Genomic DNA, 25,310 nt, shown 5'->3' with positions numbered 1-25,310 from the left:
CAGTTGGGAAGACCGGGCCCAAACGTACAACCGGGTATGTGTTTCTTTACTCTAGACGTAAAATGTCTCATCACTTGAGAGATCAGTGAGGGAGGGAGAAGGATGGGAAGGCCTCATGGAGGCGGCAGAATTCGAGTCCCATCTCTAAAGACAGCTGGGATTTCAGCATTTTATACAATCTTCTCTTACAGCATTTATCGCACTGGATTTTAGTTGTTAACATGTCTGCCCATCCATACACATTGTAAGACACTTGAAGCTAAAAGCTGTATCCTTGTATTCCAAATTCCTCACAATAGGAACTTTTCTGAGTTTTTGGAGAAAAACCTCTCTTGCAATTCTTCTCACTGCATAGAAATTAGGGGTAAATTGCTATAAGATGCACCAAAACTTAGGTCAAAATATGTGTTTAAATCGACCCCTGAGTTTTCTCACTGTCTGAGAACGGCTGCCTCTGAGGAAGTGCCCTCCAAGGCTGGAGGCCGAAAGCCAAGTAGAGAAAGCAGTGGTGGGTTTACCTGAAACCACCCCAACTTAAGCTTTAGGGACCATCACTTGCATGGGCCTCTTCCAAGGTCTTATGGATAATTTTGTATTCCTAATTTTTCATTTTTTTTCTCAAAAACGATCTTCCAAATTGTAGAAGCTTCAGGCCCTACGAAATCTAGATTCACCCCTGGATAGAAGGAACTCAATTGGTTTGATTCAGAGAAAATCAGTCTTTTGTAAGGAGCATAATCTGTGCCACCTAAGAAGATGCGCTTGGGAGTCATATTGCCTGGGTTAAAAATCTGATATGTGCCACTTATGAGCTGCGTGACCATGGGTCTGTTACTAAACCTCTTTAAGCCATGCTTTCCTCCTTGATCATAAGGAAGAACAGCATCCACTTCATAAGAGTGTATTCTTTCATTCAACTTTATTTCCTGAGTACAAACCAGGGGCCAGGCCCTGGACAGTAAATCAACAATGACATCGGCACAGTAGCAGGAGAAAATGTTGGTTGGAAAGCGTGCTTTTCATTCACATTTCCAGAAGACAGTGTGAAATGTAGACTCTGCATGTTAGTTGGTTAGACTTACGTATTACCAAGGGGAAGAGAAAGAAGATCAGAAACCCAGATATGTTTTAGACATGGCAGTGAACAAACAGCCTTGCCCAGCTTGACTTCTCAATATGAGACCTCAAACTGGAGATTTAAAAGCCTCACCTCGTTCTCATGGCCTTCATCCTGGGGGCATATTTCAGGTGAAATTCCAGAAGGGGATCTTGATACATGAGGCAGTAGTTGTTCAGCAGCTAATTTTTAAGAAAACATTGTTCCCTCCCAAGTTTCTCATTATGGCCAAGAATGTGTGTTGCTGGCAACTGGGCAGTTTTCATAGCAGAAGCCCTTTGCCTGTGGAATTCACTCCCTCTGGGGGTTTGGCAGAGCCAGAGGTTGGCAAGTTGTAAGGCCCAGTGAATGATGTATTTGTCTCTACAGCCTTTTAAGTAAGGTTTTATCTGGAGCTTTTAACTGAATTTTTGTATGGAAGAGAGACAACTTCTCATGTGCCGCTCACTGCTGTGCGGCAGAAGCCCAGGGATCTGGGTAGCCAACGCAGCAATTCTTGAATGTATGTATCTTCACACTATGTGAGGAGGAAGCCAAGCTCAACGGAAGAGGAACTCTAGCTCTGAAGAATGAAGAGATGCGCCAATTTGTGAGTTAGGCACAGTATGTGTACCCATCTGAATGGAAACGATTTTCTCTGTTCTGTTCAAAATCTTTGAATACTTATTTTTTTCTTTTTTCTTTTTTTAAATCTGAGATTTAATCCAGAACAAAGACTGTCAGCAAAAACATCAAATGATTCAGGCTGAACGTTTTACTTCTAGCGTTGAGTTTTTCACATTGGCAGCCTATGTTATACAAATTAACTTAATGATGCTGTAATCAGGATTTCATTCCACTTGTCATGAACATGGTCCAAGTTTCTCTCTTCTATTTTTCTCTTTTTATTAATACAACAAAAAGGAAGTCTTCTTTGCTTCTATTTCAGATTCAACAAACCACTGATCTAAAAAAAAGGGGAACGTGAATCTTCTTCCTTTCCAAACCCCGGGTGACCTTGGCAGCATAGAAGCCTCCATCAGATGCAAACCGGGCTGTAAATAACAATTATTTCCCATTCATAAAAGCTGCCTTTGACTGTCCAAGAACTAACGAATTACGAGTGAATAGTCCCCAAGAGGTTTGAAAGCACTTTAATCATTCTGAAGCTGTTTTGATGCTGTTTCTTTAGGGTGGAATTATTAACTCCTTTGAGGAAGCACAACCAAGTTTGCGATTTCTGGGTGTCCTACCCATGCAGAGATACAGGCAGAAAAATCCACTGTCAAAGGTTTTTTTGAAGAATTAAGAGAGCTAAGATATACCGAGTGCCTTGGCTTCAGGAATATACTCTTCTTCTTTTATATTTTGCCTATAAAAAGGTACTAAAAAAGCTTAATATGTATTGCCTGTTCTTAGGAAACTTACCTAATAGGGAGTCAGAACACATTCATTCTTTTGATTCATTTACTACATCTAATGAATTCCTATAGTATGTGATATAGGAATAGGAATATAGCATTGGCGTAGGAATGTGTATAGAATTCGTCTGATGAATGCATCTCAACTTGCATGCATGTGAGGCAAGAAAGGAAGGCAGAGTAGAAGGAGCTCTCACCAGGCCAGGAGGGAGCTGGGTGACTACGTGTGACCTTCTGAGCTGCATCGTCTTCATTGTAAGAGACTTCCTAGTTATAAAATTCTCTGCTTAAAGTCCTAGTAACACACTGTTCAGACAACCAGACCTGTTGCAGTCACTCTCAGGCAGGTACTGTTCAAGGATGCTAAAGTAAGACTAGGTGATGAAGATGTATCAGGGATTAGTCAGATGAGCGGTTCGCACAACACACAATCAAAGAGCACCCAATTGTGAGTACTCTTGAACTACATAACTAGATTTTTATTCTGTTTTGATATAATAACAGAGTCCCTAAATGGAATTATACTTAAGACAGAGAAGAGGCAGCTGGTGATAATGTAGGTATAATTCTATCAAGAAATTCAGCTGGAGCCATCAGGTGATTTGATTTGTAGACAAACCTACTATTTCCAGAAAATGATGATTGCCGCAATTATTTAAAAAATAATTCCCACGGTTTCTTTTTATGAACATTTTTTATCCCAAATGGCTGCATGAGCCCGACATTACTTTGTCATGCACACCTTATCACAGAAATGGGATGTAAGCTACCCTGTATATTTCCGAACTGCTTTTGCTTTCAAGTACTATGGTTTGAATGATAGATTTACAGGCTAAAAATGCTTTGCTACACTGCTACGATTCTTTCAACAGTACAACGGGAGTTTCACCTGCTCAGATCAGAAACCAGAGCAGCTTCCGCCCAAGGCACTGAGGAAGAATCCGATGTGCTAATAATTAGGGGGACTTCGTTCTTATCCTTCAACAAAGCCAATTATTTCAGTTTTAAATATTGGGGTCACGTTTTGACGTTACAGTTTATTCAAAGAGCTATCTGTAAAATTTGTAAAATTCAGAAGTCCTTTAGTTTTCTCTTAGATTATTCCAAAAGGCTAGACTAGCGCTTCAGATCTGGGGACTTGGGGTTAAAGTGTAATTAGAAAGGAGCCTGGCATTGACAATAATGTTCTAATGCCATTATTTTTTCCTAAGAAGAAAATATAAAGGACATGCTGAGTCCCTAGCAATCAAATCATAGATTGGCAGTCATTACTCTTCAAGATTTAAATAATAGCTACCATGGTAAATTAAAATTCAACCAGACAGTACTGTTCAGGACAACTACTGATTATGAGGTTCAACCAAATGAAATTCCCATTTTTGCAGATCAAAAACAGTTGAATATTGGCATTTTCATATGATTCCAACTGCTAGTTGGATTTAGATAAAATTTTTAACATTTCACATAGATTTCTTAATTTTGTAAGTCATAACTGAAGCCCCTCTAATTTAATTCCTAATTAAATGGTTAATTTATTTAGTATGTTGTGGACTTTCCCCTAAAGGACACGGTTTGGCACTGAACTCTCCAATAAGTAAGTTAATGAGGATGCTGCATAGTTTTCGCATGACTGTACATCAGTAATTATGCTTGGGTTATTGTCCCAGGGCTAGAGAAAGCTCACAGATTTTAACACCACCTGGGTTGTTTCTGAGATTTCTATCAATGCTGCGGCAGCCATCCATCAGGGGTAAAGTCCTAGCAACAGAGCCATTTTTATTGTTGGATGAACAAGAGTCATCTAATATGCTATCTAGGGCCCTCGATGTATAATACATTTAAATCTATGAAACAATTATTAAACACTCACTACTTACACGTTCTAAGAACGTGTGTCCTTAGCAGTTTTCATCATCTATAGCACTACTCAGAGTTCACTTCAAACGCTACCCTTAAGCAATGGGAATGAATATTCCTTGAGCAATACAGAAATAAGTCACGGCAGTGGAATTCAGTTAGATGAAATCTGCTGTTCCTTCGTATGGGAGTGGAGGAGCAGCAACGCCTGAAAGCACAATCATGGGACTCCTGATTTGGAACAGGTCCAACACACTCTGCCCTTGGAAACTAAGAAAGAGGAAGGCACGCTTTGTGAAGGAGTTTGCATTGTTGCACAAAGAGCCCAAGCCAAACTTGGCCTTCTTCCCTCGGCACTTCCACAAAGATGCACAATGTGTATTGAAGGCTGCAGACGGGAGAAACCTCTCCAAGTTAAGCTCCAGGGAAAGTCGGCTTTGTCTTCCCTGGAAACTCACAAAGATGCCAGTGTGGAGTTTAAGGATTATCAAATCTCCCTTCAATCGGGAGCACGCCAAGTGGCCCAGACATCCCTAGTTGCTCTTGGGTCACAGAAAAAGAAAAGCTGTGCTGGAAAGTTTATGGATAGGACTTGGGCATTTTCCCATTCCCAGGATAGCCAAAAGAGTGCTTCCATCTACTGAGAAGCCGATGGAAAGAGAAGGGGAGAAGGGACAGGCTGAGCTATGAGTCTTCTCCTAGCATTCAGGTGGGTTTCAACTTTTCTTTAAAATTCTTCTTCTTTTTTTTGTGTGTGTGAGGAAGATTGGCCCTGAGCTAACATCTGTTGCGAATCTTCCTCTTTTTGCTTGAGGAAGATTGTTGCTGAGCTACCATCTGTGCCAATCTTCCTCTCTTGTGTAAGTGGGACGCCACTACAGCATGGCTTGACAAGCAGTGTGTAGGTCCATGCCTTGGATCTGAACCCATGAACCCTGGGCCGATGGAGTGGAGTGCATAAACTTAACCACTATGTCACTGGGCCAGCCGCTCTTTAAAATTCGTAAGAAAAACAATCTTACTTCTGAATTTTACATTGGAAAAAAAAAGGCAAAACTTACTAAAATCAAACCAGTAAAATTTCAAATACAAAAACAACAACTTGTGCTTCTTTCAGTTTTAAGTGAAGTGTGTCTACAAGGATTTTCACTTGAAATTTTCTTTCATTCTTTATGATGGAGAAAATATAGTATTTGCCTATTTGATTAAAATACGCATATTCAGACAATATTGTCTGTGAACAGCTCTACAGTGGCACTCAATAATTGATTAAATGACAGATAATGATACCTTTAATTTAACTTGGTAATTAAAGTTCTTTGCACTTTGAACATCAAAGGCAGTTGAATCTTCTCGCAATATGGGTTAAGAAGGAAGAGGAGGCTTAGGGGCAGGTAAAGACAAATTCCCTCTCCACCCACAATGCAGTTCGGTAGGGACAACAATTGGATTATGGGAATTGGAGGAACTGATCATTTGGTTACAGAATTAAATAAGTTCAACAGTAGAAGTAGAATGATGCCTTGTTACTCGTGCTGTCAGTTTAATTGAGGACTATCTATGGCTAGAACCTTCTCACTGGTACAGAGGCATCCAGAACGAAATTCTCAGAGATAACTTTACAAACGCTATATCACTGCTTGTGAAACAAAAATATTGTACGTGACTTTTTAATATCTCCTAGGAGGGACATAATAGGAAAATATATTTGCTTTCCAAGAAAACATATCAAATAAGGTAAATGATTAACTATGTAGGAAAAAATTTCCATTAATATTCTTCATAAAGTTGTTTCATAAAAAAAGCTTGCATATGAAAATAATTTTTCACTTAAATAGGTTTGCTCTTTGATGTTAATAGACTTAGCTGCTCAAATTAATTTTAAATACTGTGAAAAACAGTATAAAACATTGGCTTTGCTATGATCTATGAAATTATTTTTTAATATTTCTGTGTACCCTTAAGCAATTTAAAATCTATGAAGTAATACATTCTTTCATAGGAAACAATCACTGTGGTGATTATGAAACCTTAATTTTTATATTAAACAAAAGCATTAGGCTTTAGAGTTTATCAAGGCAACAAAATGAAATACGTAATTGCCTTGCAATATTATCCGCAAGTAATAAAATGTTTAGAGTTGACTTAACTGTTTTTAATAAAAGACATAGACTTTCAATCCATTACAGTCGAGGTGTGAATAGTGTACATTAACGCAGGTAAATGCTTTGGCTAAGAGCTCTCCGGTGAATTGCAATCAAAATTAAGACCTATAATTTAACAAGATAAAGTCACCTCTAACTCACTCTTTGTTAATTTCAAACAAGGGGAATTAAATGTCGTTACTAAAATTAGGCATTCTGGAATTATAACATTCTATTTGCGACATTTGTCAGTAGTATCAATTTAGTTGGTGTTGTATACAGTTATAGACTTTACCAATAAGAAAGAATTCTATTAAATAATTCTAGGATTTCATAAAATTTTCTCCATAAATGGAAAAACTCAGAGCTAACCCTCCAAATTGCGAATATATCTGAAATGAAGATAGTATCAAATATTTCCTTATGAAGTTGCTGTTTTCAATGTGATGTCCTAAAATGGGCTTTGACCACTTTCAGACTCTGTCTTTTAAATTTAATCATAAAGGTACAGACTACTTCATTGACTAAATGCAATTCAATATAATGCAAACTGAAAATATTAAAGTGAAAAACAATGACTTATCTATTGAATAAAAATACTTCAGTGAACAAAAAAGGAAAAATAAATTGACCACATCCACATTTTCAAAGTACAGTGTGAGTTTATGTTGGGATAAAGATATTGTGACCCATTCTGAGATGTCTCTTTAACTGTATCACAAGCTGGTGTTAAGCTGTTTTTTCTCTGTGAAATTTCCAAAATAGTTTACCTATAAAAATATAATTATGCTTTCTTTTAGGTTTTTCTATGATAAACATTGAGATAGTTTTAACTTTTTCTAGAAAATGAAGATAATTCACTGCAATAAGATGCTTGAACTTCATTGGGATTATAGGCCATGCCTTGGCATGTCAACTAATAAAATGCATTGCACTTAAAATTGAGCAATCGAAGACGTGTCTGTGGCATGGATAGATAAACCGTGGGATATATTATGACCCATATTTGGGGAATTCTAGACATTATGCATGTAAATATTTACATTTCAAATAACAAATGTGTTTACCTATAACATATAATTGTGTTAGCTAACTGAAGGAAGATGAAGATGGTTGGCATAAGTAGAATTATATCTGTTATGTATTTTAGTTGATTTTAACATAATCAAAAATAAGCAGAATTGGAAATTACCATAGATAATTCCCACATGTAATTCAAAGGCATAGTTCAAATTCTTGAAAACTCTGCTTGATGCAATGGGACGAGAACTGGATTGGGAGCCAAAAGACAAGGCTGAACTTGGCAGCCCTTTCACCTTCCTGTCGTTTGGGTCCCATTGTTTTATCTGTAAATTGAACACCAGGCTGGACCCTCTGGAAGGGCCTCTTCAGCTCTGACATTTCACAATCCTTTTAGTCTTTCCCTACAAGTCTTTATCTCCAACTTTCATATCCATTTCTCTTTCCTGGTAGGACTTCCGATAGTCAAATGGCTGAAATGGCCAAAGGAAGAGAGAAAGAAAAAAAAAGAAACTAGACAAGTTATTGTTGAATAAACAACCTTTGACAAAGCAAGGATTTACAGAAAACTTCCATGTTTTACAAAGACTTAAAAATATGTAATTATTTTTAAAAAATGTGCTAAATTTTTAAAAAGAGGGCAAAGTGATTACTGACAAATAAGTGCCCTTGAATGAACTTGGTGACCTTGACCCTTCGTACTATTGACATCGGCTGCAGGATACTTTGAATATGCTGGGGCACTCAGTGAAGATAAAAGCACATTAAAAAAGCAGAATATTATATGAGGAAAGGAATTAAAAATTAAAACATAAAATTGGTCAAGCCATAAAAATATAATTCAAAAAGTCCTATGAGGCATTCTGTCATGATTAACATAAAAAGTTGTAACATTTTCAATTAAAAAGGGAGATAATCCATTATAAAATGAAATGTAGGCCCCTCCACGTATTACTTCACATGGGTACTTCAGAGATCACCAGGAAGGCTTAGTTTAAACACTATTAGTCATGAAAGAATATTTTGGAATATCTCTATGTCACGTTCAAAATGTCAAATATAATTGTTGTCTATCACCGTTAATATATCATGTGTACTCAGCAAAGGAAATACAGTAACTATTCACTATAAACAATTATTTTGGGGGAGGGCTGGTAATTTTTTCTTCAGTATCTTGATATTTCAAACAAAAGCAGATTGTTTTACTTGCACTATATACCAAACTGACTATAAATAGTCGATATCTTATACTTCGTAATCAGAAAGACACTAATTTTGAGACATTCGAATTCCTCAAGGATTCACTTGCCTGTCATTTTTTTGTACTGATCATTCATAGTGTGCCTTATATAGAGTAAGTCCTCAATAAAAATGGAATGAAGTTTGTAAAGCCCTACTTTCCTTATTTTAGCTCCCACCAAAAACTGTTCCCAGCTTTATCATTGTGCCTTGGCAGCAGTTCTCAAAGTGAATTTTGTTAATAGGTATTACGTGAATGTGGCCAAATGGGTTAAATGGTGTTACATGTGTTCCTACCTGGTAGGAATTATCTGAAATATTAATATGTCAACCTACATTATGAATCTCAAGGGGAATAGATAGTAAGTTGCAACCCCAAATAGAACTGTTCTGGATCTCTCAGAATATCTTATTGGATTACAGCTTTGCAAAAATCACTTTGGGAACTTGGTTCTATATGCTTGATCTCCTTGGCCAATCATCCAAATTCCCCTTCATTCTAGTCCCAGTCCTTCTAGGTGCTCCCAACACAAGCCATCAAATATATAAAAAACACTGTCTAGTGTCTCCTTTGTTTACCAAACACACAATCCTTTCGAACCCAAGCTTATCTCCTTGATGGGGGCACAATATGCTAGACACATTCTAATGTGTTTCTCTCTTTTGCATTTCCAGGTATATAAGTTGCTCAGTAGTAAGCCCAAGGCATCGACCTGCATAGTATGTAGAAGGCATTAGAGCTGAGTCAGTAGAAATGAAAGAAAGGAAACAAGGAAGGGAGGTAGGGAGAAAAGAAAGGGTCAGTACTCAGATTTTGATGACCAAAATCCAATTTTTCAGTTAAGTCAACGGTCATGAAGGTCAGAATTGATAGAGGAAAGAATTGTTTAAAGTCTTATTTGCTTTCATGTAGTATATTGAGAGCCAAGCCTGGCTATTAGATCTTAGAATTTACTATTTACCAGAAGCAGAGAGAATTCAGGATATGTTGTAAAAAATGATAAAACACCATTCCAGAAGGACTGCGAGAAGAGAAAGCTGTGGAGGCAAGAGAAGCAGAGAAAAGCATCTTGACCTTCCCTCTCTATTTCAAAGTCCCAGCAGGCAGGTATGTTAGATTGGCAACAGGTAATGCTGAGGATAAACAGGCTTTTGACCTGCATCTGTTTGGGTTTTGGGGGAAGAGATTGTTTCAAAGGGTGCCTGGAACAACCTGGGAGGTCCAAACGGTTGGATGCAGTGACGGAACCTGTGGTCTCTACCACATCTAAGCTAACTGAGCTGCTTCTTGGAGACATCCCAAAGGTCTGCTGTGTCCCATCAGGAAGGTGGAGAAGGCAGCTCACAGTGCTGGCTGTGAACTCCTCAGCTCAAACTGTCCCTGCCTCCTGGCTCCAGGGTGATCATATGAATGGGGGGCCTACTGTGAGTTACCTTGACCCCAGGAGGACACGCTGAGCCCGGAGAGGCGAAACCACAGTTCACAGCAGCAGCCTGTATGTCACGGACAAACCTTGACACAACTCAGCCAGTGCACACAGGTGAACCAGCACAATACAAGAGGCAATGCCCCAAGTCCCCTCCGGCACCCAGCCATGCTGAGGGTGGCGGTTGGGGCAGAAAGAGCTGAGATTATCTGAGCCAGAACCTGTAAAGAGTTGAACTTTCCCCACTTATTTCGACTGTTTAAATTAGACCAGATTGAGATATGTTAATCAGCAAGTCTGGATTTCTCCCTACCTGGTACAATGAGAGTTCAAACAGATCAGATAAGTCCTAGAAAAATAAGCTAAATTTTCTCTGCTCTGTTAACAGTGTTCAAATTTTCAATGCTCCCCATTCTCCTAAGACACATGTTTTCTATACTGTGCTTCATAATCCATCTTGCATTGTTAACTATCTTTTTTTTTCTTTTTGGTGTTGCTATGTCTTATATCTACCCCTTCCCAGTAGTGTAGCTTCATGAGGATAAGGATACATTATATCTCTTATTATCAACACAGTACTAACACGTCACTAGAGCAAAGAGATTAATTACAATTCTTTTCATAATTCAGTCCAATTCTATACTTGACCATATTTGGATTATTTAATAGATACTATACAACAGAATGTACCTAGTATAACTAAAAATTTGATGTTGAAAAAGTATAGTATCTCTTACAGCACCACAACAAAATTTTCAAACAATGTAGAAATGAATGCTGTGCAACTATCACTCACGTAACATACAGTTAATTTTACCCAGCAGTGGAAATCCGGTGTCGTCATTATATGTTACAGACAGCTAGATCGGCGTTTTTAACAAGAAGCATAATGATATTTCAGATACATTCACTGGTAGGACCTCCAGTACATCTGATTTCAAAGTTGAAGATGTTCATTATAGAAGTAACATAATATAAATCATGAAACAAGTTAAAAATAGACTGTATCCCAAATAACAGATTTTCAAGTCTCTTTATAGTGAAAATCAAACTCAGCCACTTCTGCAGATTTAAGCTTTCTGAGTGGCTTACCTGAATAAAGTGAAAAGAATTTAAAAATAACAAAGGAAGATCTCACACCAAAATGGGGATACAGATTGGAACCAGAGCATCTGTATCGCTACTACGGCCTGAGTGAAAGGATAGAGTTAAACATTCTGTGTTTGTTCACTCTTGTTTTTCCCCCATCACAGGAGAGGTATAAATAAGTAGCCCCTGGCCTTTTCAAACCTACACTGCCATATTTCATTTATGGCATCCAATGAGGTCAAAAGGCAAAGAATAAAAACCTCCCAGCACGAGCTGACTTTGTCAATTTATGATGTGGTTCCCTATTCAGCCCATTGTTAAGCAAGCTGCTCAAATGATGTCTTGGTTCACACGTCTGTGGGTCTCTGATAGGCTTCAAAGTCTGGGGAATGGCCTATGCAAGTTGGAAATCTAACCTTCTTCACCCTTCCATCTTTCTGTCTCCTGTTTTCTGATCTTTTTAATCCAAAATCTTTAATAGAAAAATTCTGTCGCAGGACTGAAAACAGCATGGGGTCAAAATCCCAGCTAGGTTATTTAAAGCAACATCTACAGTCTTTTGAACGTTCAAGAGCAATTTAGTTGACCTCTGGGGGCTCTTCTTCAAACATGTTCTATTAAATACACATAAACATATTAAATAGAAGTAAAACATATTTTAAGTTCAGCTTATCAAGAGCCAAAAAGACAGATAAATCTAAATGTTTAAACAAAGACTCTTCAAGCAACAAACTAAATATATCTCAGATAAATTAATTAATGTAAGAGCAAGAGGTTTTAAACGAGAATGTGTAGGAGAGGATAACAGAATACGGCAGAACTAAATCCAATGTCTTTAAGGAACAACTATTTCTAACAAAACCAATAACCTGAACTAAAGAACCAATAAGATAATCAAGTACATGCTAGACACTGGGAGACTGAATTTCCTATATTCCACGCAAAAGACAATGTGGTCTAGCATTTTCCGTATCAGCTCAAAATGGAAGTCAACAATCATAAAAACAAAATAAAGCCATCAGATGTTGTGTATATTCTATTTAAATTTGATTTACAAATCAAACAACGCTTGTTTTGTCCCTGCTAGTCATTTCCCTTCTGAATTGCTTCTCAGCAAGTCTTTTAAAGGAGAAATCATGGCATCGACAACATACCTGGAAAAGCAACTACTCTCAATCACTAACCAACAGAAGGAAGGCTGTAAAATAATGTGCCTCTGTCAGTATCGCTAGAAAAGGTAGGAACATATCAGTTTCAGTAACTTAATAAAAATGTTACTGTAAAGTAGGACTTAGTCATCACATTGTGCACTCTGCAATGGACCATCTAATGGACCATTGGACCACCTAATAGCACACGGATCAAGTCACTGTGTTACTGGAGGAGGAGACCGGAGGGTTAAGGAGGTTCTTGGTAACAATAGAGCCAAAAGACTGGAGTAACAGAACACAAGTAGCCAAAACTTAAACAAAATGCCTCTATGTGAGGTCTTACATTTTATCAAAATCTGAATGGAGGGTATTAAAAAGACATCTGACAAAAGCAGAAAGAAGTTAAACAAAAAGGAGGAAAAGAAAATCCACATAAAAAGAATTTATGAAAGGCAAGTTTCCAGCAACACTTAATCAACTCTTGGGCCCTATTCTAGACTTGAGAACCAAGTACATTATGATATAGCGCCAAAGTAAGATCTCGGGGAAAAAATTTTAATCAAAAAAAGATTTAACACACACCACTATTTTCAATATAAAGCATGTCCAAAGGCTGCTTGTGCTTTCCGGTTTGCCTTTCGGTTCTCTCAGACAATTTTGAAGCAACACCACGTACCACGATAAAATAAACACTTACCACGCAAATCAACACTCCCTGAAGCAACGAAGAGAAAACACCACTTACCTAGGAAAAGAAGAAAGGAATACCGAGATTAAGAGGCTATCATCTAAAAACAAATTTCTCAAAAAATTAAAAATAGAAATACCATATGATCCAGCTATTCCATCTGAGTATTTATCCAAAGAACATGAAAGCAGTACTTCAAAAAGATTTATGCACCCCTAAGTTCATCGCAGCATTATTCACAATAGCCAAGATGTGGAAGCAACCCAAGTGCCCATCAATGGATGAGTGGATAAAGAAAATGTGGTGTATATATATATAGGTATACGTATATATATATATGTATATATACATATATACACACACACAATGGAACACTACTCAGCCATTAAAAAGACAAAATCATCCCATTTGCAACAATGTGGACGGACCTCGAGGGTATTATGTTAAGTGGAATAAATGAGACAGAGAAAGACAAACACTGTATGGTTTCACTCATATGTGGAAGATAAACAAACACATAGATATGGATAATAGATTGGTGGTTACCAGAGGGGAAGGTGGTGGGGGGAGGGCAAAAGGGGTAAAGAGGTACATGTGTACGGTGACAGATAAAAACTAGACTGTTGGTGGTGAACACGATGCAGTCTATACAGAAACTGAAATATAATAACGTACACCTGAAATTTACACAATGTTATAAGCCAATATGACCTCAATACAATAATATAAGAAATAAAGACAATTACAACATTTCTTAGATTATCCTAGTTCTTCTACTGCCAGTATTTTCTCAATGACCATCATTAAATTTTTAGAAGAAAACTAAGTTTTAATTTATTTATGGCATGAAAGGGGTTGTGCGAGAAGCGAGCAAGCCTTCAACAAGACAGCACCATGGTGCAAAATCTCCTGTGAGCTGATTTCGCCACAAGGCACGATTACACATAACCACAGGTAGGCCAACGGAGAAGAATGGTAACCAATTCGAAAGGATAAAAACACACTCTTTTGTTGTTATTTCTAAGAGGAGCAAAAGATTGTCAGAGAAGCAAGCATTGAGGGTGCTTTGCAAGGAATCTTCATCAGGGGAAGGCAGAGAGGATTGCCTTCATCAGAGCTCTACCCCCCCAGCTTGCAAAGCTAGATTTAGCCAGCAAGTTTGAGACTAATTCAAAGTTTTCTAGGAAGAAGTAATAATGATAGCTTGTTGACCCTCAAACCTCAGATTAGTGATCATGAAACACAGGTGTTTATGACTGTAGGTTAACTCTGCTCATAGGTATGTTTAAACGTCCAGTTATTCAAGGTGCAGAATGCTTATAATTTGTATGAACCTTCTAATTTCAGTAGCTAATTAGTTATAAAGTGAAAAAGCTTGGCTCTGTCGCCTCAGTTACACACCACAAAACAGAAGAAAACAGCATAGAAAGTATGGACTAGAAATTAAACTGTATTTAAAATTCATGGCAGCCATAGTCTCCAGTATATAAATATTATTTTCAATCTCAGTATTCTTATTTTAAATGCAGAATGGTCTTTCTTCTGAGTTCTTGCGTCTTGTGAAGGATGAGAATCTATACAGAAATAATGGAACATAGTTGGAAGTGATCTAGAAATAAAGATGAGGAAATGATTTACAGGCAAAAGTCACCTCTACCACTCCATGAAAAGGTCCTTAGTAGCTCCATTCATTTATTTATTCAAGAGATGTTTGTTGAATGTCTACTGGGTACAAAAGACTATGCTACGCAATATACGGAAATCAGACACGTACTTACAAAAAGCAATGTTGACGTCCCTAAGGAGTTCACAGTCAAGGAGGAAAAGGATGTGGGCACACATACCAGGATGGTAGAGGGGAACAGTGGGCACAGAGAGGTACAAATAAAATGCTGTCAGGAGGGTGGGCTGACCTGGGGTAGGGTGATGAGAGAGTTTCATGGAGAAAAGGTGGAGTGTACCCAGGGTGGGGTAAGATGTTGAAGAGAGGGATGTGAAGTCATTCCTGGGCCACATATGGTATGAGTATAGACAAAGCAAGATCCACCAAATAAACTACAGAGGGTCCAGTTGGTATCAATTTTAATTCACAAGTAGTGGGAGTGACAGGTCAAAGGGCAGTGGAAAGAGGGCCACGGCTGAGGGGTCCTGGAATGCCAGGCTGACTTCTTCCTGCTCTTACCTCCTGAGGGCAAGCTGGCCATGCAGGTGCCAAAATGCATTTCGTCACATACACTAGCTAGTGTGACAGCTGTGATGTGTCTTACTCTTCTTTTGCCTACCCATGGTGCCTAGCATGAGGGTGGGTACTCTAGAAACCGAATCACATTTATTTGTAGGGACATGATAGATTGGCATACATTTGCCCACTTTCTGTTGCTCACAGCACCAGGAGGAGGTGGGCTCACATTCCTGTTGTTTTCCACGCTGCACTGCTGTTGGGTTATCTCTTTCCATGTCCACGACAGCCACCTCATGTCACCCCTCTCTGATGTCACTTTATTCACCACCCTCTAGGGAGGCTCCCTACTTCTCTGAATGACATTCTCCCACATCCCTGATATCACTTCTAATGAATTCACCATCTTTGATAAAGAATTTTTTTTCTGTGACTTGGCCATATTTAATCCTTTTAAACAAGTTTTAAATGAGCATCTGATATGTATCTTTACATGGATAAGGAATCATTGCTAGCATACTCAACAGTCCTTCTGAATGGGAAAATGTATTAGTTTGGATCCTCTGAGAATCAGATGCCAAGACAGGATTAAACATGCAAGGATTTTGTTAGGGGAAATGCCTGTGAGAAAGGGTATGGAAGCCAAGGCTGGGAGGGCGGAGAGACTATGAGGCAAGTCCGACCCCAAGGGAAGGAGAGAGAGAGGGCAGCTTTTTAGACTGCAGTCTAAGCAAGATTTGGCAAAGCCACTGGGGATCCTTTAGCCTCTCCCAGGGAGGGGCGATCCTTGGTGTCCCATGCCCTGCACTGGGTCACTGGGGAGGAACAGGAGGCCTGGCCTGGGTGACGATCTCAAAGGGTAGCCCTGGCACCTTCTGTCAATCAGAAGGTTTACCAGGTATGTTCTCATGACCTCCAGGGAATCAGAAAACCAGGAAAAGAGAAAACCACTAGAGTTTGAGCCAGTGTGACTAGGAGGATGATATTCATCGAGATGAGTTCAGTTTTGCCATAAGCAGAGTGTGAGACACCAACTGTACATTCAGGGGAGCGGAAGGGGGCTGTGGGGTACAGGTGAGAGGCTGTAATTGAGATTTCTGAGTCCTCTGGAAAAGTGGCTTAGTTCCAGGAGGGTGGATGAGACTGTGAAGGGTCACAGTACAGCCAGAGAAAAGGAGAGACCCTTGTGAATGCCACACGCATGATAAAAAGGGAGAAGGAACCCAAACTAATGACGTTTTTGGAGGAGAGTGAGAGGCAGGAAGCTAGCTGGGGAGCGGGAGCCTGTCCTGGGAGCTCAGGGAGGAGGTTTTTTAGGAGCAGGGGCTGTCAGAGTTGACTATGCAGAGCCGTCGAGGAGGACGACTTGGAGGGAAGCAGTGGGTTTCCGTGGTTACAGGGACACGCGAGAAGGTGACTGAGGTGAACTCTGAGGCGCGTGAGGTCAGGACGTGGATCGGCAGGTACAGACACTACAGTTACGACTTTCCTGGCAACAAGCAGGAGAAACGCAGGAGTTAGGGGAGAGGAACCAACCTATATTCTGAGGAACAATATTTGGCATTTCAAATATGACATCTGAAAACTTACTGTCAGATAAAATGATGTTCTAGCAGATACAGTGTTTCTCAGCTCTGGAACTGTCTACAAAACATTCTAGCTATCTGTTCTGGGATTCACATTCTCTGGCAAGATGAAGCAATAGAAAGAAGCCTCAGGAATAATACAAGCATCATATACAGTATAGTTTTAAAGTTATGCTATTTACAATGACTGTGTCTTTCTCTTTCACGGGACAAGAGGATTTCTAACTCTAACTGCTTGACCTCACCATCTCTTCATTCTTTGGCCTAATTGGACATTCTTTCAGTAAGCCCCTTAACATGCCCACAGCTGTGGATGCAGACTTCCCACAGGGAGCTCTTGCCCAACAGCAGACAGAGCAATATCTGTCCATTGTGGAAGACACGGTGTCCCTGCAGCCACCGCACTGAGACTCAGATGCTCACACCTTGTGGGGCTTCCCCACACTCCCAGCCCCGCTTCTGCATCTCTGGGGATCACAAACAGGCTGCTGAGAAGGCAGGCAAAGCATTTAGTTACACTGATGTCCTGATGTCTAAAGACCAAGTCAGGGCCTGCCTGGTGGTACAGTGATTAAGTGCACATGTTCCGCTTTGGCAGCCTGGGGTTCACGGGTTCGGATCCCAGGTGTGGACATGGCACCACTTGGCAAGTCATGCTGTGGCAGGCGACCCACATATAAAGTAGAGGAAGATGGGCACGGATGTTAGCTCAGGGGCAGTCTTCCTCAGCAAAAAGAGGAGGATTAGCAGCAGATATTAGCTCAGGGCTAATCTTCTTCTTCTTCAAAAAAAATAAATAAATAAAAATAAAGACCAAGTCAGATAGGACATGCTATCATGTCTCATGTATGTGTGCCTCTGTTTTGCATCTCTTCAGAGAACCTGATGGTTAGAGCTAAACTGACACCCAGGAAATATTAATTCTCCCTAAATCAGAGAGCGTGTGAGCGCCAGAACTCGAGGCGGTTTCTTCCTGGTTCTCACTTCCTTCCTCCTGCAGTGTCTCAAATGGAATTCAATACTATCTACTGATAAATGTACCCATTTATAAAAACCACACATGCACACAATCGACACACAATCAATTTTAGTCTGAAATACCTTAAATTGGATTCCAAAGTACCATGTTTTGACCACTGCATTTTAGAAAAAATATTTTATTTTTGTAGATTTTTACTTATTTTTTTTTTGCCAGTCTTGTTAGAGACATTTTTCTTTCTTTTTTAAAAAAATTATTTTATTGAACTCTTATTGGATTATAACATATGTAAATTTCAGGTGTACATTATTATATATCAGTTTCTGTATAGACTGGGTCGTGCTCACCACCAATAGTCTAGTTTCTATATACCATGCTCATTGAGTTACTTTGTAACACAAAGGAAAACAACTGAAGAAAAACTACTGGAAGGATAAAACCTCCTACATAGGTTGTTTTCCTATTGTGATGTTCATCTTTTTCTTTTTGTTCAAAAGTGATAATTTTGTGTGAAATGAACAGATATAGTACATTGAAAATAATCAGACCTTATTTCAGTCCGAGTTATTAAATTGCTTGGGCTGTAAGCTGCAATGTGAGCTGACAAAGGCCTCAATGATATTAAACCCCGACCTACTGTTACACGTGCAGGCATCTTTGGAATTCCAATGCCAATGAGAGTTCCAGGGACATAGTGCCAGGCCCTCTGGAGGGAAATCTGCCAAAGCCCCTTTAACCACATGCCTGTAGGAATTTGTGCACCTAATTAAATGCACATACTAAGTAGTTAAACAGCAGAGTCACTGTTTATTCATATACGTATCACTGACTCACCAGATGGCATGTATTGGGGACCCAAACTGCCTGACGGTACGTTACACATCATTCAAAAAACACTACACACAGGTGGATGTTGTCTCTAATATTTGTATTCAATATAAATTATATGGATAAGATATAATGAAGAGGAAAATAACACACACAATAGTAAATTGGAGAAAAAGACTTTAAGATGTCTCAATCACTAAGCATTCAAGAAATACATGGTAGAAGTTGACTGAGCATTTGTTTTTAGAAGTCCTTTAAACATGTTATGGCATAATTTAATTAATCACACACTTTCTGAACCATAATGCCACCTTTGACCACAAGATGATGCAGCAAATACAATATTGGTGGTAAAGCAGAACATATGATGATTGCTGATACCACATAAATATTTCCTGATAGACTTTTCAGTTTCTAGAATTTTACCAAGATCAAAGTTCCTCTGTTTAGAACAACAGGTTGTGCCAGAGAAGATGCTTTGCAGCCCACATTTTCTTTCACAGCTGGACTAAGAGGGAACATACAGCAGGGTGGCTGGTGAACAAACGTTAAGGTGGCTTCAATTCCTGGTGTTCACGCCCTTGTAAAATGGCCTCCTCTTGAGTGTGATTGGGGCTTGTGATTTGCTTCTAACTCATAGGATATGACAAAGGTGAAGTTACTCTCTTGATTACATCGTGTTATATAAGACTCTGTCTTGCTACTAGTCTCTCTCTCTTTGTTGCTGGTTTTGAAGAAGCAAGCTGCCTTGAATCCTACAGCTGCAAGGAAACAAATTCTGCCAATGACTTACGAGAGCTTGGAAGTGGATCCTTCCCCAGCCAAGCCTCTGAGGAGAACTCAGCCCTGCCTAAGACCTTAATTACAATCTTATGAGATGGTAAAGGTATATTTTTTTTAAGCCTTCAAGTTTGTGGTAATTTGTTATGCAGCAGTAGATAACTAATACAGTTGCTTAACCAAACTATATTGGGAACTTAATCTATTCTCCACTCTGCTGCGAGATACAACTTTCTCAAGTTAAGTCTCAGAATATAGCCTATCCTCAAAAACCTCAGTGACTCTGTGTCTTTCAGGAAAGGGCAAGTCCATTTTTATGTCATTCAAGACCCCTCAGAGCCTGGTCTTCAGCCACACTTGGGCTTCTCTCTTACTATCCCACAGGATACCCCAGTCATACTGAACTACTTGCAATGTTGGGAATAGGCCTTTCTCTCTCTTAACTCCATACTTCACCTCTTGCATCTAATAGCTCTTTGTCATGCTTCAAGACTCTATTCAGACATCCTCTCCTTTTCAAAATCCAGAGTGGGCTCTCCCATAGCCGTGGTGCATGCCTTTTTCAGGTCATATTTACTGCAATGATCATGGTAGTAAGTCTCCCACACTAAACTTTAAATTTTGTAAGGACCAAAAAAACTTGCCCATTTTAGTCTTTAAATTCTCAACATCTCACACAGTGGAAGAACACAGTGGAAATAAATGTTGAATCAGTCATTTAATATTATGGCATAAGCATCGTTCTCTTTAAGCTATTACTCACGCCAACAATTATCATTTTCACAATGGAACTACTAACAGGATTCCACCTAATAAACTGATGAACTCTTTCTGGCCCACTCACTATAAATACTTGTAAATACAGGTTAAGCTTCTAAAAGCTTTGAAATGAGAAGATTTACAGGAAAACTCTAAGTATCAGTTACTGACTGTTGTATCCTCTACTAGAAATTGCCCTTGGAATCAGAGAACTGTCCTCCCATTTCTCCAGCACCCCACTGGCCTCTATATGGATGCAAAGGCCTGGGCCCCTTGCCTCAATTAGGACTACTCAAAAGAGCCTTCCCGGCTCCAGAATCCTATAGGAGTTCCCTGCAGGTCAGCTTTCCCTCTGCCCTATCTTCCCTTCCTTCTGAGGGCACTCCTCAAGGACATCTTCTGAACTCAACTCCCATCTCAGAATCTGTTTTCAGGAAACCCAGTTGAAGACAACGACCGTGGCTGAGAATGCAATTTTGAAAATCATTAAGCAATTTTTATACATTGTTTTCCACATGATGCTATATTGCTTGTGGCAAATCCGAACCTCAGGCTCCAATATGACTTGGCATCGTGCTGCTTCTGCCCAAGCCAGACAGAACTAGCTTCCTTAAAGAAGCCTTTCTGTTCAAATTCCAAGTTGTACAAGGTGCATGACTTAATCGGGCCCTGTGTGATGTGGTCCCTGTTTACCTTTCAAGTCTCATCTCTTGACACTGATGCTATCCTCTCACAAGCATACATCCTGTCCCCACCTGTGCTTCATCCACAGAGAACCTTTGTAGCTCCTAGGATGTGCCATGCTGTCTAGTCTCTGAGCTCTGCACGTGCTATTCCCTCTGCCTGTTCACCCCCTGCTGTCTGCCTGGCTGATTTCTACTCAACCTTTAGGACTCAGCTCAGAGAGCACTTCACTTGGGAATCCTTCCAGGTTCCCACAAGACTGAGTTAGTTCTTTCCTGAGGGATCCTATAACATAACATTCTTACTCCTATAGGAATATGTCCCAGTCTTGATACCTTTGGTAATAATTAATAGAACCCCATTTTAAACAAGGCAAGTTAAAAAATTATTGAAAAAAATGTGCTGGTGTATGTGATGGAACCCGAAGCAAAGCTGAACAACTATGCCTCAAGAAATGTGGCGATCAATTTGATGGCTGGGAAGCCATCAGGGAATAGGGCTACTGATTGCTCAGGCTCCCTCTCTTCCTCTCTTGGGAGTCTCTCAGTGCCTTGCTACTATTTCTCTTCTTACATCTTTCTCTCGAAGGCCAGATTTCTCTTTTAGGCATCTCCATGCCAGGCCAACTACCTGTCCTTTTCTGTCCCCCACCTCCTGTTTACCCAGTTCATGTAATTCACTCTGATATACCAGCATTTCTCAACCCCCAATTCTAAAAGACAAGAAGAGATTCTGATTGACCAGTTAGCATTGAGTACCCATTCCTGGGATAATCCCTATGGATAGGGGTCAGAGTCCTGTATTTTAACCTGGCTGTTGAGGCCCACCCCAAGGGTAGGGGGCTGGACTTAGACAAGGGAAGACAGGTCATTTGTTATCAACTGCATGGTTATCACACTGTCAATTAGTCAATCACTTCTATTAGTCTCCAAGCTCTATGAATGTACAGTCTGTATCTAAATTTCCACTGAGTGACTATATCTGATAGAGCAGTCAGCACAAAGCAGGTGCTCAATAAATACCACTTGAGTAAATGAAAAGTACCAGATCTTTTTCCTTTGATTAATACTGCTAGAAATAAAAATTCTTTGATTTAGCAATGAAGTATTAGGAACAAAATACTTCTCTTCCATAGTCTTCAAAACAACTAGCTAGAGAACTGAGAGACTAAAGCTTGGCTTAGCACAGATTGGTGATGAATATAACTGATTCACTCCTCCCCATCACATACTTCCTGTTTCCTAGAAGTTGAACACAAGTCGTAGGTTCATTGATGACTCAATCACCTCTTGAATTACAAAGAATTTTTACTTCACTTGAAGCTCTACTATTATTCATAAATGACTCAACTTAACCAGCCACGAATTTTCCCACTGAAAAATTCCCAACTGTTAAAGCGTCTTAGGGAACTTGAAGTACTAGCTCCTAGGAGGGCTGTATATGTTTAGGTATGCATATACACATTTTAAATCTTGGTTTAAAAACGAAGATTTACTCAAGTACCTGAGAGAAGTCCTAGGCAATTTCCAACTTGAAAAAAAAGATGCATGACAATATCAAACCTTCCTAAATCCATGATGGGAAGACATATTCTTCTATAGACCTTTGACTCACATAATCCTGCAATCAGGATAGGCTAGCTCTCTGGTTATTAGCAATATCACCTGATGCTTCCATGCGGAACTTCCTAAGATGATGCAGACTTTGGTTTGAACCACTCCACCGAGGTGCCATTCTTTCTCCTGCTGAGTCCTGCTTTATTACCACAAAATAATGATCAACTGTTCCTGTTCACAGTCTAAGGAAGTAACCTCTCCCTAAATCTTTTCTTGATGTCTTAGGACATCCTCAGCACAAGGCAAATCTACCTAGGGATGGCGCCTGAAAATCCTTGTCTAGTGACTTATTGGTCAGCCTACCCAAGTGAGCCTGGACCAGGAAACCTGCAGATGGCCCTATTTTAAGGATGAGTTAGGCTTGCACTGCTATAGGTCAGGTCAGCTTGCCTTGCTAGAGGATCTGAATTTCTTAATCTACATGATCTCTGGACTACACCTCTCAGTCAAGAAGAGTCCACATCCTGAAATGTGACTGATTGAATTTCAAAATAAAAGACAGCTAGAGGTTTTATTTTAAGGCTTTAAATAAAAGACCTGAAGTAATGCCCGATTATTTATTCTTTGTCTGATGGGGTAAACGGCAGAGACAAAGGTGGGTTGGTAGTATTACCTCTGTTGGTTGTTGAGGGTCGGCTATTGAGTTCCCAAGATCAAATGACTAGTAATTACAACTTCCAGTCTTTATCCATGCCCCTGGCAAGTAGGATCCAATTTTTGTTCACTCCATTGCTCTCTCTCTTTCTCCCCCAACCACCCCCCAACACACATACATATACATACAGAGCCTCTGTCGGTACCCATGTGGTCTGCTCTGAAGACTTGCACATCAGGATTGGTGGTAAGTTTAATAAAGGAAAAGTACTTTCCTAAGGCCCCAGGAATATATTGACCTAAATGAAAAATTCCTTCCAAACTCATTTTGGCATGGAATCTGGTAGTGCTGAGTGGAAGACGGAGGAATAAATTTCTTTTCTACCCTGGAGGTTGGAGCTTTCCTGTCTTTGCTTATGACGATTCTGCTGGAAAATCATCCCCTAATTTAACGTTTGCCATGACGGTCATGGTCAGACTAAGGAGGCTAAGTAGGCTAAGCAGGGTAAGATGATGGCTCAAGGGCCTTTCCAACTCCACCTTGGATACTTCTAAGAAAGATTTCTCTCCTATGTAGAGAAACTATGGTAACTGTGACTTTATCTGTTCTCTCTCCCAGCATCAGTAGGATTGACCATTCTGGTGCCTGATTTGACAAGGACTGTTGGTCAGCAAAGCAACTACAACACCAAGCAACGTAGGGAAAGAAAGTTGGAAGAGGCCACCAAAGGTTTTCAAATCTTATAACCTTCTTATTGGCTCTCCTGCCATCCCCCTTCTAAATTCCTCAATTCTGTGGCAAGACTTGAGTCTGGCCCCTGGAATTGCCAACGTGGTCAGATGCTGGGACATAGTTATCTTGGGTATGACTCTGGCATAGCATTAGGTAGACATCTGGGCAGTTTGTTTTCCCCTGGTTTACAAAGGACAACCAACTGCACATAATCCAGGAATGACTTGCCAAATTCATCCAGTTGGCACTGCAGCCCATTCTAGAACCATGACTTATGTTTTCCAATCCAATATCCTTTCCCTTTTAAAACATAATTTCACAAAAGGAGAATGGCTTAATATGCATTAGTTTTTTCTTAAAAAAAAACTTATTCATAAGAATGAAAATATTTAAAAATTCTGCTTCAAGAGACATAGTACCAAGAGGTCAATTTGTGTAATGTTAAGCATGAATTATATTCCGTAAGACGCAACCTTAACTATAGAATATGTTGGCTTAATTTTTCCCCTCCTACCTTTGCTTCACATTACCAGTCAAAGCCACAGCATCAAAGGTAAAGTTGCCTGTTAGCCACTTTTAAAACAATAATCCATGAGGCCTGGCCTGAAGCTTGGGTAGTCAGGCAGCACCACACTTACTAAAGGGGTAATTTGGCATGTATGTATGCTTATTTAATGCAAGAATGGATCAGCGTAGACCCAGTTGCTTAGAGTGTGGGTGTGTATGGCTTGCATTCTCAACCTGACTATTTGCAGAGAAGTGGCTTTCAGGTTATTCCCTCACATGCATGGAGAATAAGAATGAGAAGAGCCTACCTTTGGCTCATACTCTTTCTTAGACATAATTGATTATTTTTGTGTTAAATACTAACCTCAGTGTAGTAGTTTGAATAGTGGCCCCAAAAAGATATGTCCAAGTCTTCACTCCTGGTACCTGTGGACGTGATCTTATTTGGAAATAAGAACTTTGTAGATATAATTAAGATCTTGAGATAAGATTTTCCAAGATGTAGGATGGGCCCTAAATCCAATAGTTGGTGTCCTTGTAAGAGAAAGAATAGAGATATTTGAGACACACAGACACAACTCACAGGAGGAACCGTGAGAAGACAGACTTTGAGATTGGAGTGATGCATCTACAAGTCAAGGATAGCTGGAGCCACCAGAATCTAGGAGAGAGGCATGGAGCACAGTCTCTCTCAGAGGCTCCTTAAGGAACCAACCATGCTGATACCTTGATTTCAGACATCTAGCCTCTTGATCTACAAGAGAATAAATTTCTGCTGTTTTGAGTATCAAGTTGGTGATAATTTACCCTAGGTAACTAATGTATCCAGACACCACTTGATATCTCTGTCCCTGTTGATTTTCAAATCTACTCCACTCCACATTTCCTTTCTTTGCCTGTCACTATTCTTGAAGAAAGCTCTTTTTTTGATCT

Source organism: Equus asinus, chromosome 1, assembly GCF_041296235.1.
Source record: "Equus asinus isolate D_3611 breed Donkey chromosome 1, EquAss-T2T_v2, whole genome shotgun sequence".
Classification (NCBI taxonomy): Eukaryota; Metazoa; Chordata; class Mammalia; order Perissodactyla; family Equidae; genus Equus; species Equus asinus.
The sequence above is the reverse complement of the archived record's forward strand: the minus strand, read 5'-3'. Positions refer to the sequence as shown.